At 33.8% G+C, this 14,249-nt stretch overlaps 1 protein-coding gene across 2 annotated transcripts in view; it reads right to left on the bottom strand.

Moving 5' to 3' along the window:
- LOC138715339 (cytochrome P450 4C1-like) overlaps nt 1-3,488 on the bottom strand; it is an 80,101-nt gene extending 76,613 nt beyond the window's left edge. For both annotated transcript variants that reach the window (XM_069848154.1, XM_069848155.1), the window contains exon 1: nt 3,351-3,488. The gene's annotated coding sequence lies outside the window, so the exon portion shown is untranslated. The remainder of the gene's footprint in view (nt 1-3,350) is intronic.
- Between the last annotated feature and the right edge of the window lie 10,761 nt (nt 3,489-14,249).

Here is a 14,249-nt window from a genome sequence, read left to right as displayed (position 1 = left end):
AATCTATTTGTGTTTCTCCTTCCTCATTACTAATTGTTTACCGAAAGTAATTTATAGGTATTTATTTATTTCAATTTAACTGAATGTTCACTTATATAATTTGTATTGGATTACCTTAATCAATTTATATTTATTCTACTTTAACTAACTGTTCACGTCTATATCATTTTACCATTAAGTTCGTGTGTATTGTATCTATCTCAATTTTGTTTACTCTTCGTCGTATGTTTTGCTAGGAAGATATTAAAGTAAAAATAAACCATAACTAAACGAAGTACCGTATGTCTATAGAGTAAAGAGAGTCGAACAGAGGAGTTGATAATGAAATCAATAACATTCCTCGTACTGGTAAAAACAATTAAATAACAAATTTCTGTACATCGACAAAAACACGAGAGTTTCAACCTTATAGAATGTGAACAGAAACAGTACGAAAGCCTTTCTCTCCTAGTCCAGCAACTTCGAGTAAACAGTACTCTGTACTGTGATAATCACAACAAAACCGGCATAAGTAACATTACGAGTTTTGCTGTACATCGGCCAGTTTTTTCTTCCGTAACTGTACCTCATAATCAGATAGTACATTAGCAATAACATGTTCTCTGTGCTAAGTGATTCAGTTATTAAACTGCATAAAACTACTTTACTTCCATCACACAAAGCACTATTTCTTTATAGTTTCTCCACATAAAATACTGAAAGTCATGACTTTTTCAAACTAAATAGACGCATATTGTGATATGTAACATAAAAATGCGAATTATTGATTTTGTGAAGAAAGTGTGTGAACTCATGTTTTCTCATAAAAACTGATTCAGTTAGTTATTCGCAAAATATTATTTACCTAGCCCTAGACTTTCAAGACGTTATTAATATTTCACTAAATTAAGTCCCTGTTTATTTTTTAAGATGCAAGAAATCCTAAAAGGTCAAAGATGGCTCAAGATCTTCAGATAAAGACAATTTCTAAGAAATTGATTGCAGCTCAAAAGTTGGTATCTAAACACAAAAAAATTATTTCATCTCTTCGGGCGGAAGTGAGAGTTCTGAAGACAACCAGTTCAAATACTGATTTAATCAAAATTGTTTCTAATGATGAATTGATTATGTCACAAGCGCGCTTAAAAAGAAAGAAAAAAAATGGGAAGGCGGTATTACAGATGTCTCCGATTTGGATGTAACTGTTGATGACAAAAATGTACAGCATACAAATGAAGAAACCGTGTTGCAAGAAAATGCAAGGGCTTATGTTGCAGGTTGGGTGTGTAGCAGAATAAATCACGAAATTTGTCGAAGAAATTTATCTTGTAAAGAAAACCCCAACGATGACGTAACAACGCACATCGCAAATAAAAAATACTGTAAAGATTCAAAAATTGTTTTCCCTAATGATGTTTCTCTAATGCTCAGCCAATTGTGTTCTGATGTTTTCAAAGAAATTGATCATGTTATTTGTAAAACCAGAATTGGTGTAAAAAAAAAGAATTAGTTAAAATGGTAGTGCTCCCTGTTAACATGTCCATTTGCAGTGACTGTGTCAATGTCTTCATTGATAAATATTTCAATGTGTTAATAAATTGTTACATCAAAAATAAAATGGACAACCATACAGCTAAAAAACAAAACAAGCGATGTATGAAAGCTGCTAAAGTCATGCACAACTAAACTTCATCAAATTTGAAAATATGAGAATTTATCAATTCATTTCTATTCTAATAATTTTGTAATTTGTTATTAATTAAAAATGTTATGAACAAAGTGACTAAAGTATGCTATTTATTGCTTTGCAGCTTCTTATTGAAATCAAATGCACACCTCTCCTCTTTTCTTCACGTAACCCAGCACGACGCACGGAGTGTGCGAACGTTTCAAGCAGCTAGATGGCAGCACTGTTACTTTTCGCCGCCGCTTGCAATGCTAAACAGGAAAGCTTTCCAGTAGTAATGTTAGAGAGTATTTGCTGTCACTCTCAAGTTCAAGATTTGTTCGAAATTTTATGTGTTATATTGACAAATGGGACGGGTTACTTAATATCGACGAGAAAACGTTTGGTAAGAGAAGTGAATTATAACATGTATAGAATTTATTATATCTACTTTTCGATTATGTTAAAATAAAACAGGTTTTTAGCAATAAGTTATTGCCCAAATATTGGAACAACATTCTCAAGATAATCACATATTTGCCGTTAACAGATAAAGAAGGGCCAGTCCACCGCTGTGGAGTTACGGTTAGCATGCCTGTCCGTGAAGCACACGGGCCCGGGTTCAAATTCTGGTTGAGGTTTTTCCGGGGTTTTCCTTCAACCCATTAAAAGCAAATTCTTGGTAATTTCGGCGCTGGACTTCGGACTTATTTTGCCGACACTATCATCTTCATATCGTTCAGACGCTAGATAACCACAACAGTTGATAAAGCGTCGTAAAACAACTCATTTAAAAAGAGATCAGGGAATCTTGCTGGGTTTTAGAAGCATTGCTGCGCATGCTTAACCAATGAAAGAAATTTTTTTTAAATTTAGAAAAAGCGACAGGAGCTTGTTCGGATCTTATAAGAAACCACTAATATGCCTTCAACTTTTTTCCGCTTTTAAGTACCTAATTTCATAAGTAGAAAATTAATGTTACAAATTATCGCAATATACATATAGGGCATAGCTAAATTCGTGAAAAACTAATTACATATTTCTATTTAAATAGTACAATTCACAAATAAAATTAAATATCTTAATTTTGGAATTCCAGAAAATGTATTGTGTATATAACCCAGAACTGAAATGTCATCTTCGTATTTGGTTTATATTCTTTGATTTGAGTTTTGTTACGTCTTTTCAATAATAGTTAAAAAAAAAACAAACTATAGGCCTAAGCATTAATGTCTTTCGTAATAAGATGAAAGAATGAAAAAATGCAAAACGCGTGAAGTGTGTGAGAAAGTATATGTGCCACCATAGCCAGACAGTCCCCTTCTTACTTTACATAATGCTTCATATCAAGATAATCCTATTGAAAGACTAGGAGCGGGAAGAGGAAAGAAAAATAGAGCTTTTTTTTAAGTAGTTAAAACTAGGTAATTTTTCTCCAGTAAAAGAAGCCTAATGCCTGGTCAACTTATGACTGTCACAGTCGTTTTTAAATATAGAGAACAGATGAATCCCATGTCCGTGTGCGGGAATGAAACTAGCCTCTTTCTAGTTGCCGTTTCCCGAATTTGTTAAATATCAGATTTCGCCAAAAATCATTCATTCTACTAGTTTTCAAGAAATTATGCTTGATACTTTCAACTTCAATCATACTTGTAACTAATATTGTATTACAGTAAGTGATAAAGCACCAATTTAAAAATCTTACCTGTTATACAAGAGCCACCTCCAAAACAAATGTCTGCTCTCTTCTGTGAATTCGTAACTTATCAGTGTATAGATACTTAGATATGGATTAATTGTGAACTTTGGCTGGTCAGACTGCAAAAATTATACTTACTCATTGTTAAACCTCTCGTGACAGGGAGATTAATAAAGGAGATTTGAAGATAGGCTATGTCCAGTATAAACAAGAGAACTGTACCCAATTTTGTTCGTTACTTAAGTTGGTATTCATAGTCGACACTTTCGATTAAAGTGTCCTATGGAAGACGCCAAAGTATCACTTTTCCGTTGCACAGTCGACAATTTGGTGCAAAGGATCACTTTGGATGAAAGTGTACTTCCGACCACACTTTGAGCCGAAAGTGTCACTTTGTAGAAAAATGGCGGACGTCTTGGAAGTTATTGAATTATTTATTAGAACATGCGGGAGAGGTGGCGCAATTAGTGGACAATGTAGGAAAGTGTTACATTAGGAATGGGCCTAAAGACAATCCCGTGGAATTTTATAATGATATAGAATTAAAAAAAAAAACGATTCCGATTTGATAAAAAAACTGTTATTGAGATTGCTAATCTTTTCGATGACCCGTTGACAAAAACGAATAATAGAGGTTTGCCAGTGCCTCCAATAATACAGTTATTGACTGCATTAAAATTCTATGCTACAGATATGTACCATACATTAATATCTATAATATTATAGCTCAGGTATTTCTGTAGTAACATTCGTATATTTATAACCTCAATTCGTTGAAGTGATATGTAGATAGGTATAATAATAATAATAATAATAATAATAATAATAATAATAATAATAATAATAATAATACATATATATATATTTTACGGAAACCAATTTTAAACTTAAATAATATTAAACTAACTTCAATCTAATGTAGGCGTAACTATCTTAAATTAGCATTGCGAGCCTGCTTTCTAAGCAGATTCGTAATTATATTAGGTTTAAAACGATTTTTATTTTCTTTGACTACCTGTATTTTGAGATAAGATTTATCTTGATGTTCATATAATCATTATTTTGATAATATATATTTTCATGCCGGTAAGCAATATATCTGATAGGCTGCATTTGCTGAGATAGTGTCTCTAGTTCATGTGCAGTCATAACCTCACCATGAAAAGAGATCTCATACCATTAGGCCTAATTTGTTTTGCGTTGTAGAAAAATTTGGCATTAAAAATATTCCTGAAGAGCAGCCAATAATGGGAACAAGAGAGAGAGAGAAAATAATAATAATAATAATAATAATAATAATAATAATAATAGCAGCAATAGGCCTAATGTGTTTATTTCATTCTTTTGACCTCTATTTACTCTTCACGAAAAAGACAAAAATGAAAATAAAGGGAATAAAACGCTATATCAATGAAGCAGGTACATATTATAAAAACTAACCTAGCGATATAAATGAAATATATACACAAAACTTAACCTATTGAGTCCAACTTAACCTAACTACATAAACCAATAGAAGATATGTACAAAATCGAACCTAACTATATAAATCAGTGGAACTGATACGTACAAAACCTAACTTAACGATATAAATCAATGAAAAAGATATGTACAAAACTTAATCTAAATATATAAATCAGTGGATCAGCTATGTACTGCACAAAACCTAACCTCATTTGACCAGCAGTATCGCTACCTATTTAATAAAATATTATATATCTGAACTGACTGAAATAATCTAAACTATCGGCAGCGAAAACTAGAAACTGAAATAAAACAACTTTAAATATATATTTTCTTTCTCGTGCGATAAATTAGGCTCCCAACTCATATCACAAGCATTATAATCTGTGGATTACACATTAATTTGTTATCTAAGAGTTTGTAATACTTACATATTACAAACTCTTTGTTTGTTATTGTTTGTTCACTCGTTTTGCAAGGCATTGTGGGACTTCTGTTACCAACCAAATTGTAACTCTACACTTTGCTGGCGTAAAGTGACACTTTGTAAAGTGCACTTCTTCAGTCGTCTATGAATACCACTAATATGAAAGAGCCACTTTCGTCAAAAGTGTCACTTTGCAAAGTGGTGATATAAAGTGTCGACTATTAATACCAGCCTTAGATCTTTTGTTTCTTCACATTCTTCTATAACACTAAAGCCCCATGTCGGACTACGGCCAAATATTTTACCCATATGGCTTATGTGTTCTAGTCCGATAAATGCAGATCTTTCACGACGTGAAATCAGCACTGGAATTTGATCATGGACGACGCGGTATATCACGTTAACGATGGACAAAAAAATCAACTCTCTAAGGGAAAATCGACCTGTCTTCTGAGCCCTGATAGATACCATGTTTACTTTCAGATCCGTGGTGCTCGGGTTCTACTCTGACTTGCTTTGGAATGGAAATAAAGTCAGATTTTCATGTTGTAGTGTTGCCGCACATAAGGTGAGATTAGAGATAAAATAAAAAAAAGCAACCTTTTTGTATTAAATCATTATTTTGATTTTTCTGCATTAAAATTTATTGAAAATTCTAATTGTAAATGATTTAATTACCTAATCCATTTCATGTGTCAGTCTACTTCATTTCATTTTCTCATCCCGCACTATTGCATAGTAAAAGCATTATGAAGTAATTATATTTCAGGAGCAAAATTTGTGTTGTAAAAGTTGAGTTTTATAGGTGTTTCCTATGTTTGTCATACTACGTCGAAATCTCTCCCACTGCAATCACAACTTCAAAATTCCACCAAGCATATAACATTACTTTACACCAGGCTTGCCAAAACCCTGCACATTGTGCATTTGTTTCTGTGCGATGTGCAGTTCCTATTCCCCTCCCTGGAGGGAATGAATCGGCTTGAAGGGTAACGCGTCAGGGCTGTACAGTACCTGTAATATGAGATCAGCTTTTATTTCAGTAACACAGATCAGTACGGGTGCTGATTGAGCTGTGACTGCGAATGCGTTATGAAAGTGAGGAGTTCACAGATATAACGAAGAAGAGGAATTACGAATCATATGTCATAACTGTTATAATGTTTTCCTCAGTCAACAATAATTATTTTGAAATGAAAGGCTTTCATCAGCCCATGTCCAGGTAATAGTCTTGTGACAGTTTATATCAGATTAGTAAAGTTTTCAAAATATGATATTCCCCAGCGCTTATTTCTTAATCAGTACTCTCAAGGCAAAACAAATGGCGTTGTTTTGGAGTCTGCACTAACACAGCCATCAAAGGTTAGACGACTTACGACTTTCATTTCATAAGCTGTTAAGTGATGAGAATATAATGAGGAATACATGTGAGGCTCTTGAGGGTGTAAGGAGCGAAGAAAGCAATTATTTGCAAGGCGGAAAATTTTTCTGTAAAAATGTATAATGGCAAATTTTCCATCTCACGTCACTATATTATGTTAATAGGCCTATACTAACATTACTAAATCTATAAACCTGACATAAAGAGAATGTCACTTCACAGCTTGTGAACTACATTTTTAATTTCTTTTAATAACACTTCCAACTTGTCGATACTTTTTTTTCAAAGTTTTCCGAATAAACTATATGTGAATTTATATTCTAAGCTTAATCTGTATTATTTATTAATATTAATGTTAATTTATATTGACATACAGCAAGGAAATGATTTCAGTGTAAAAACTTTACAATATCCTACTGCATGTAATTAAATGGGAGTATAATATTTTGTTCAACACTTGTGTACCAATGGTCCCAATAAATAATAATGCTTGACGAACAATGAAAGAGTAGGGTCAATTATTACTTTAAAATAATTAGTACCTACTACGTAAAATGAAATAGTGTGTTCGTTTTTTGATGTTTCGAAATTACTGCAACTTTTTTTCTTCAAATACAACATAAAAACCATGTTAATAAATTATGGTTTACAAACCACTACTTTGTGAAGTATGAGTAACTCTAATGTTTCTTGTATTACAATTATTATATATAGACACTGATACTGTGTTTTCTTTTCCTTCTGCTAAGTGTGTTTATAATGTTCACATGCTTATTTAATCCAATAATAGAAGCGCAGAATAGATTATTGTTAGAGACCGGATTTTTATGTAATATCAAGGTGTGAAATATGTACATATTCGTGTAAGAAAAATAAGCTGAAAATGTACCAAAATATGTAAAATCATGAAAATATTTAACATCAATATCTGGCAGGTATAGGATCAAGAGGACTATTAGTCCTCTTGTATAGGATAGATAAAACTCTCCAGTTGTTATTTCATAAAGCACCTGACTTTTTTACTGCACACTTGACACATTACTATTTTTCCATCTGTAGTAAAAGCATACTGTAAGTACTAAAACTAGAGAACTGAGTGAAATGAATGACATAACAGAACTGCAAGCACTGTTTCGCTTTACTGGATTAGGAGAAAATAGGAGATGTGGGACACATGCATTTTAGCTGCTCCCTATAAGAAACAAAATATCTACTAAAACCTCAAACTATAGACATTTACAAACTGTTGTTTGAAAAGTGACATTCCTGTCTCATTCAGAAGGATAGGATTATTCCAGCCGAGAACCATACTTTCTTATTGCTCGGAAAATCCCATTTCCGTATAGGTCTATTCAATTTAAAGTAAAGAGGTCAAGCAATGACCTGAAAGGCTATTGATTTAATCTTTCAACATCTTTCCAGTTTGTTCCTTTACTCCAGCTTCTATTCAGAAGTCGGCTACTTTATTGCGGCTCATGCCAGACTTGACACGGGTTTTCCCTGGAAAGATTAGGAAGAGGGTCGGTAAGGTTGTAAATTGCATGGGAACGGCTTGTTAAGACGTGTGCAGAACAATTATAGTTCGAGACAAATCATGTCGTCCTCGTCCCACTTCACCGCATGAAGGGCAACGTTACTTTCTGAGTGATTTTCACAATACAAGGTAGTAGTATGAGAAAGATTGTCTTTTGTTGACTCATATTTACAGTGGGCGGTATGGGGTGAGTGCCTCTATTTCTCTGTAACTAAGGACGTTATGTTTCGTCCCGAAATATATCTTTTCTGGGGTAGGTAAAAAGGCTTTTTAAATCTGTGTATTTCAAATTGTAAACTTCCCCCGCAGATGTTTTTTATTTCCTTTTAGAGACGTAAAAAAGAATAAAACCCCTAAATATGTAGATTTATGTAATACCAAGCCATAATATGTAATGTGGGGTAAATAATTTTAATATATTAATCGTAATTACAAGATTCGCAAAGATTTGTTATTATATACACTTAAGTTGAAGGAAATATAATATGTAATTACATAAAAATCCGGTCTCTAGTTATTGTACACCCCACCAGCTAAGAACTGGTAAGAGCAACGCTTGAATGATGCACTCCGCACAGACCGGCGATCCGCGCACATAAATCCACATTCAATGTCTCTTTTCTGGCATGCCTGCTTTAGACCAAGCCGATTTTTTTGACGACGACTTTGGCAGACTGACGGGGATCGAGTCACTGTTTCGAGGGGTCAGGGTTGCGGTAATATACCCATTTAGATAACACGTGACAATTCTTCTCATAAATCTATCATCCATGGGATTAGCGATAAGCGGATGACAGATATGCACTCTGAGCCTGTTCAGATGTCAATTCATGAGTTACAATCTACAAATTGTGTTCGATTTCCTAAGCATCTTAATTTCGATTAAAGGACACTTCTGTATATAGCACCTAGTTTTCTCCCTTGTCTAAATGAATTTTCGTACTTGCCCTTTTTGAGGAATCGCCCGTTGCATGCAAGGCCAAACGATGTCGTCTCTAGTGATATATTTCGGTTTACTATTGATAACATGAAAAATCGATTTCTAACTCTTCATTCTTACATTATTTCTAACTTAAAGGAACGCTTATACCTTTCATACGCTTGGTAACGTGAAAGAACAATTATCGTTTGTTAATCGGTGAGTGGATCAGTCATCATTAAGACAGGATAAGAAGTGCGCCTAGCGCTATGCGTTGTGCTTTAAATTCAGTACATCTCCCTCTGTCTCTCTTCAAAGAGACGTTAATTGAGAAATATAAAGAAACGCTTGTTTTAAATAAATTTAAGTTTAATTTTCACAGAAATATGAAGAACATTGTGAAAAAATGGGGTTGTTCTAAAATGAATTTGTAATTGCTAAAACAGGCTCTTAGTGGGTTAGTTGCGATTGAAACAAATGTGAGACATAATGATTAAAAATGTGAAAAGTCTATTTTAATTCGTCAAATAATTCCTACCGCCCGCCGTCAGAAGAAGAGAGACTGGAGAAATTTGTAAATAGTCAAAAAAGTTAAGGGGACACTCAATTATATTTTGGAACTTTTTTCCTATTTGACCAATCTTTTTCAAATTTGGAGAAAAAGTTTAATATACACATGGAAAGTAACATGCAAGATCTCAGGTCATTAGATCCAATACTTTTCAAAATAAAAAAATATTTCAATTTTTAATCAATCATTAATTGAAATATCACTTTTAATTATAATTTTTTATTTTTTTGGCTTTGTGCATTTGACTGTGACTTCTCAATGAATTGACTGTGACTTCTCAATGAATAGGGCAAGAATTCTGCGTATTGATTTAGTTCTGTCACGTAAATTAGTGTAGAAATTTAATTTTTCATTTCTATGACACTTTTTCTGCAATTTTTAAGTTGAGTGTCCTCTTAATCCACAAGGTATTTGAAATTTAACTGAAATTATTATTTTACAGTAACTGTGTTAAAATAATGACAGACTCGTCAATTTGTGAGGAGAAATGCATCTGTTACACAATGGTTAAACGTCGAACCTATGTCTCAGCGTTAACGAGCTGACCTTCCATCTTGGAGGCGCGGTTTGAATCCCCGACTGGTCGTGATGGAAATTGTAGTGGATAAACAGACATTCTGAAGGCTTCAATGTGAAACGTTTAAGTGGACACTTATTCGGGAAAAATATCATATTCTGTAATATTGTACGCGCATATTGTTCCTTAGCAACAGCAACATAGGAAAAATAACTGAAGTTTAAAATATCATCATAGGTTGTACAATATGTACTACGTTCAATATAATCTTATTACTAGTGGCTTGAGCGGCGAATGCTGCATTTATTTTCTTGCACTGGTTACGATATTCATTAAAAGTTCAAGTTGTTTGTTTTATGATTTTGTTAAGATGATTCTCTTGAAGCAGTGACCTACGATTATTTGAAGTCACACAACCACCATTCCACTAGAATTTCCCACCTCCCTCTCATTTCATCTATCAGTTGCAATAATAAAAACATTCAGGGAGAAGTCTTGGAGGTATTACGGGTTCCTTCCTGATGCTATTATTCTGTAGGTCCTAGGGACTTGCTCCTCCAAGTCCTGAGAATGGAATGTGACACTGTCAGAGCTGAGGCAGGCTGACTCGTTTGTCAGCATCAGATTCATCAATGCCACCCAGGTCAACTGTAAAACTATAACTATCATCGCATTTGTACAGAATGTTTCAGAATTCAACCGAAGAAATGTATCTGGTTATAGAGGTGGTAGACAAGCGTTTGAGAAGGGAATCCAGGATTTCCGACGAAAAATATCTGCGTTATCAGTTGTTAAAATTGTTTACATTTTTTGATACTTATGATCCAATATTTTAATGAAACAGGAATATGGAATAATATAGAATTGTTTCGGACCATGGAATCTAACTGTTAAGAACTAATCAACCGCGTTTTCAAAATTTAGCTGTTATAGAATCTGTAAAATTGCCTGCAAATAATGAGACAGCACGCCACTGCACTGCTTTTTCTTTAACTCTCGTTCGTTTTCGTTATTGTACTTATTTTATAAGAAAATTATCGACATGAAGCTGTGATGAAGTGGATAAAGCGTCAGACTTCAAGGTAGTACGTCCGAATCCCGCTGTGGTAGTTTTTCTTTCATTCTGATGTCTTATTTTATTGAAGAGATCTCTGAATTCTTTCTTTTCTGAACCACCGAAATACGTATTGTAGTATTTACAGTCTTTCTTACGCTTTCGGCAAGAGTTCACTGTACAAGTACTAATCATTGGTTCAACTGTACTTAACCCCTTTTTTTTCCTCCATTATTGTCCTTCTGCTATATGAAAAAAAATATATATTTTTACGATTTAAAAAAATATTTATATATAACTTATATATATATATATTTTTTTTCAATTCAAAATGTGCAGTTCACTGTGCAGTGATGAAGAATTTCCCTCATAAGTCATAAACTTGCTAACATTTTCATGTTCTCTCTTATTTTATTGCTGAAACTCATGTTTACAATATCATGCTCTTTCAACTACATTCCTTAATAAACAATATATATTTTTTTTATTTTGTGTTAGAAGAAAATACTGATATTTGACCATTTTGTAACATGAATTTATTTTTTATCAGAGAATCTATTAAAGACAGAGAAGTGATCTTGCATCGCATTGTAGATATGACATGCAAATATACACAAAAGAAATTTCATCACAGAATGTTGGATAATTTTTTAGTTATGTGGGAAAAGCTTCATCACTGCACAGTGAACTGTATTTTGAAAAAAAAAAGTAAAGAATTTTTTTAAATCGTAAAAATATATATATATATTTTTTTTTCATATAGCAGAAGGACAATGTTTTACACATAGTAATTTTCATTATTGTACAAGATACAGTAGTGGAGGAAGAAAATGTTGAATATTTCCAAACGTTTTACTGCTGTAAGCTGTACCTAACCCCTTAAGTTAATTTGGGATGAAGTCAATCGTATTGGACTCCTATGGAGTTCCGTTATTAATTGTTAGAAACGCGCTAGCCTTTGATTGCAAAGATGTCGAGTTCTTGATCCTTTTGTGTTTTGTATTATTATTTTCAAGCATTTTTGTCCCATTTTAATGTTTATGTTACGGTAATTTTTCCAGAATAATGGATATGCATATCTCAAAATACATTCTTTGTCCACACATCTAAACAATTATTGTCTTTATTACATACGTTACAAAACAACTATAGCCGGCTTTTTAACGTTACAACACTAGTTTAAAGTTACATACCTTATGTTAAAAAGAAAGTACTTGCTGAAATTTGAACTTTCGACCTCATCGTCAGACAGAACTCATTTAGCCTACAGTGTTCACCGATTGTGGCACAGACACATAGCAATATTGTATGCGACTTACTTACTTACTTACTTACTGGCTTTTAAGGCGCCCTCACATAAGCCTGCCATTGGTCCCTACCCTAAGCAAGATTAATCCAGTCTCTATCATCATATCCCACCTCCCTCAAATCCATTTTCATATTATCTTCCCATCTACGTTTCGGTCTCTCCAAAGGTCTTTTCCCTCCGGCCTCTCAACTAACACTCTATATGCATTTTTGGATTCGCCCATACGTGCTACATGCCCTGAACATCTCAAATCAATTAGAGCATTGTTGGCAATTTTAAATAAAGGATGTCTAATTCGTATGTCCAGCAATTATATTAGCGGCTAATCGTACTGCCAGTGTTCCTGGTCGAATTATGTTTCTAATTTTCTGGATTTAATGTTCCTAATTATGTCAGGTGAAGAATACAATGCGTGCAGTTCTATGTTGTGTAACTTTCTCCATTCTCCTGTAACTTCATCCCTCTTAGCCCCAAATATTTTTCTAAGCACCTTATTCTGAAACAGCCTTAACCTATGTTCCTCTCTCAAAGTGAGAGTCCAAGTTTCACAACCATAAAGAACAACCGGTAACATAACTGTTCTCATAAATTCTAACTTTCAGATTTTTTGATAGCAGACTGGATGATAAAATCTTCTCAACCGAATAATAAGAAGCATTTCCCATATTTATTCTGTGTTTAATTTCCTGCCGAGTATCATTTATATTTGTTACTGTTGCTCCCAGGTAGACTATTTGAATTTTTCCACTTCAAAGGATAAATTTCCTATTTTTATATTTCCACTTCGTACAAGATTCTCGTCACGAGACATAATCGTATACTTTTTCTTTTCGGGATTTACTTCCAAACCTATCTCTTTACTTTCTTCAAGTAAAATTCCCGTATTTTCCCTAATCGTTTGTGGATTTTCTCCTAACATATTCACGTCATCCGCATAGACAAGCAACTGATGTAACCCGTTCAATTTCAAGCCCTCTCTGTTATCCTGGACTTTCCTAATGGCATACTCTAGAGCAAAGTTAAAAAGTAAAGGTGATAATGCATCTCCTTGCTTTAGCCTGCAGTGAATTGAAAACACATCTGACAGAAACTGACCTATACGGACTCTGCTGTACGTTTCACTGAGACACATTTTAATCAATCGAACTAGTTTTTAGGGATACCAATTCAATAAGAATATCATATAAAACTTCTCTCTTAACCGGATTATATGCCTTTTTGAAATCTATGAATAACTGATGCACTGTATCCTTACACTCCCATTTTTTCTCCATTATCTGTGGAATACAAAATATCTGATCAATAGTTGATCTATTCCGCCTGAAACCACACTGATGATCCCCAATAATTTCATCTACATATGGAGTTAATCTTCTCAAACGTATATTGGACAAAATTTTGTAGGACACATTTCCAAATGTACCGCTATGCCACATAGAGCTACAATACGTAGGTATTGGCCCAAAATATATTTCATGCCATTACGTGCAAGTTTCAACCCGCAGACTTCTACTTCCCTTTCTCAAAATACTTAACTAGGACTCCTCTACAACCCTTCTTTTTTTTTTTTCCTCTTGTACGGAGGAGGGACTCGAAGGCTTACACTGTAGCCTGAGGCTTGTTTGCTTACCACTCCTATTCTTGAATTAGTGGGTAGTCGAACTGCCGCGCTCTTGTACAAATACAGCACGCCGCTCCGTGAACGTAACCTGGGCTATGGTATGGATGC

Source organism: Periplaneta americana, chromosome 15 (genome assembly GCF_040183065.1).
Source record: "Periplaneta americana isolate PAMFEO1 chromosome 15, P.americana_PAMFEO1_priV1, whole genome shotgun sequence".
Classification (NCBI taxonomy): domain Eukaryota; kingdom Metazoa; phylum Arthropoda; class Insecta; order Blattodea; family Blattidae; genus Periplaneta; species Periplaneta americana.
This window is presented reverse-complemented; position numbering and strand designations above follow the sequence as displayed.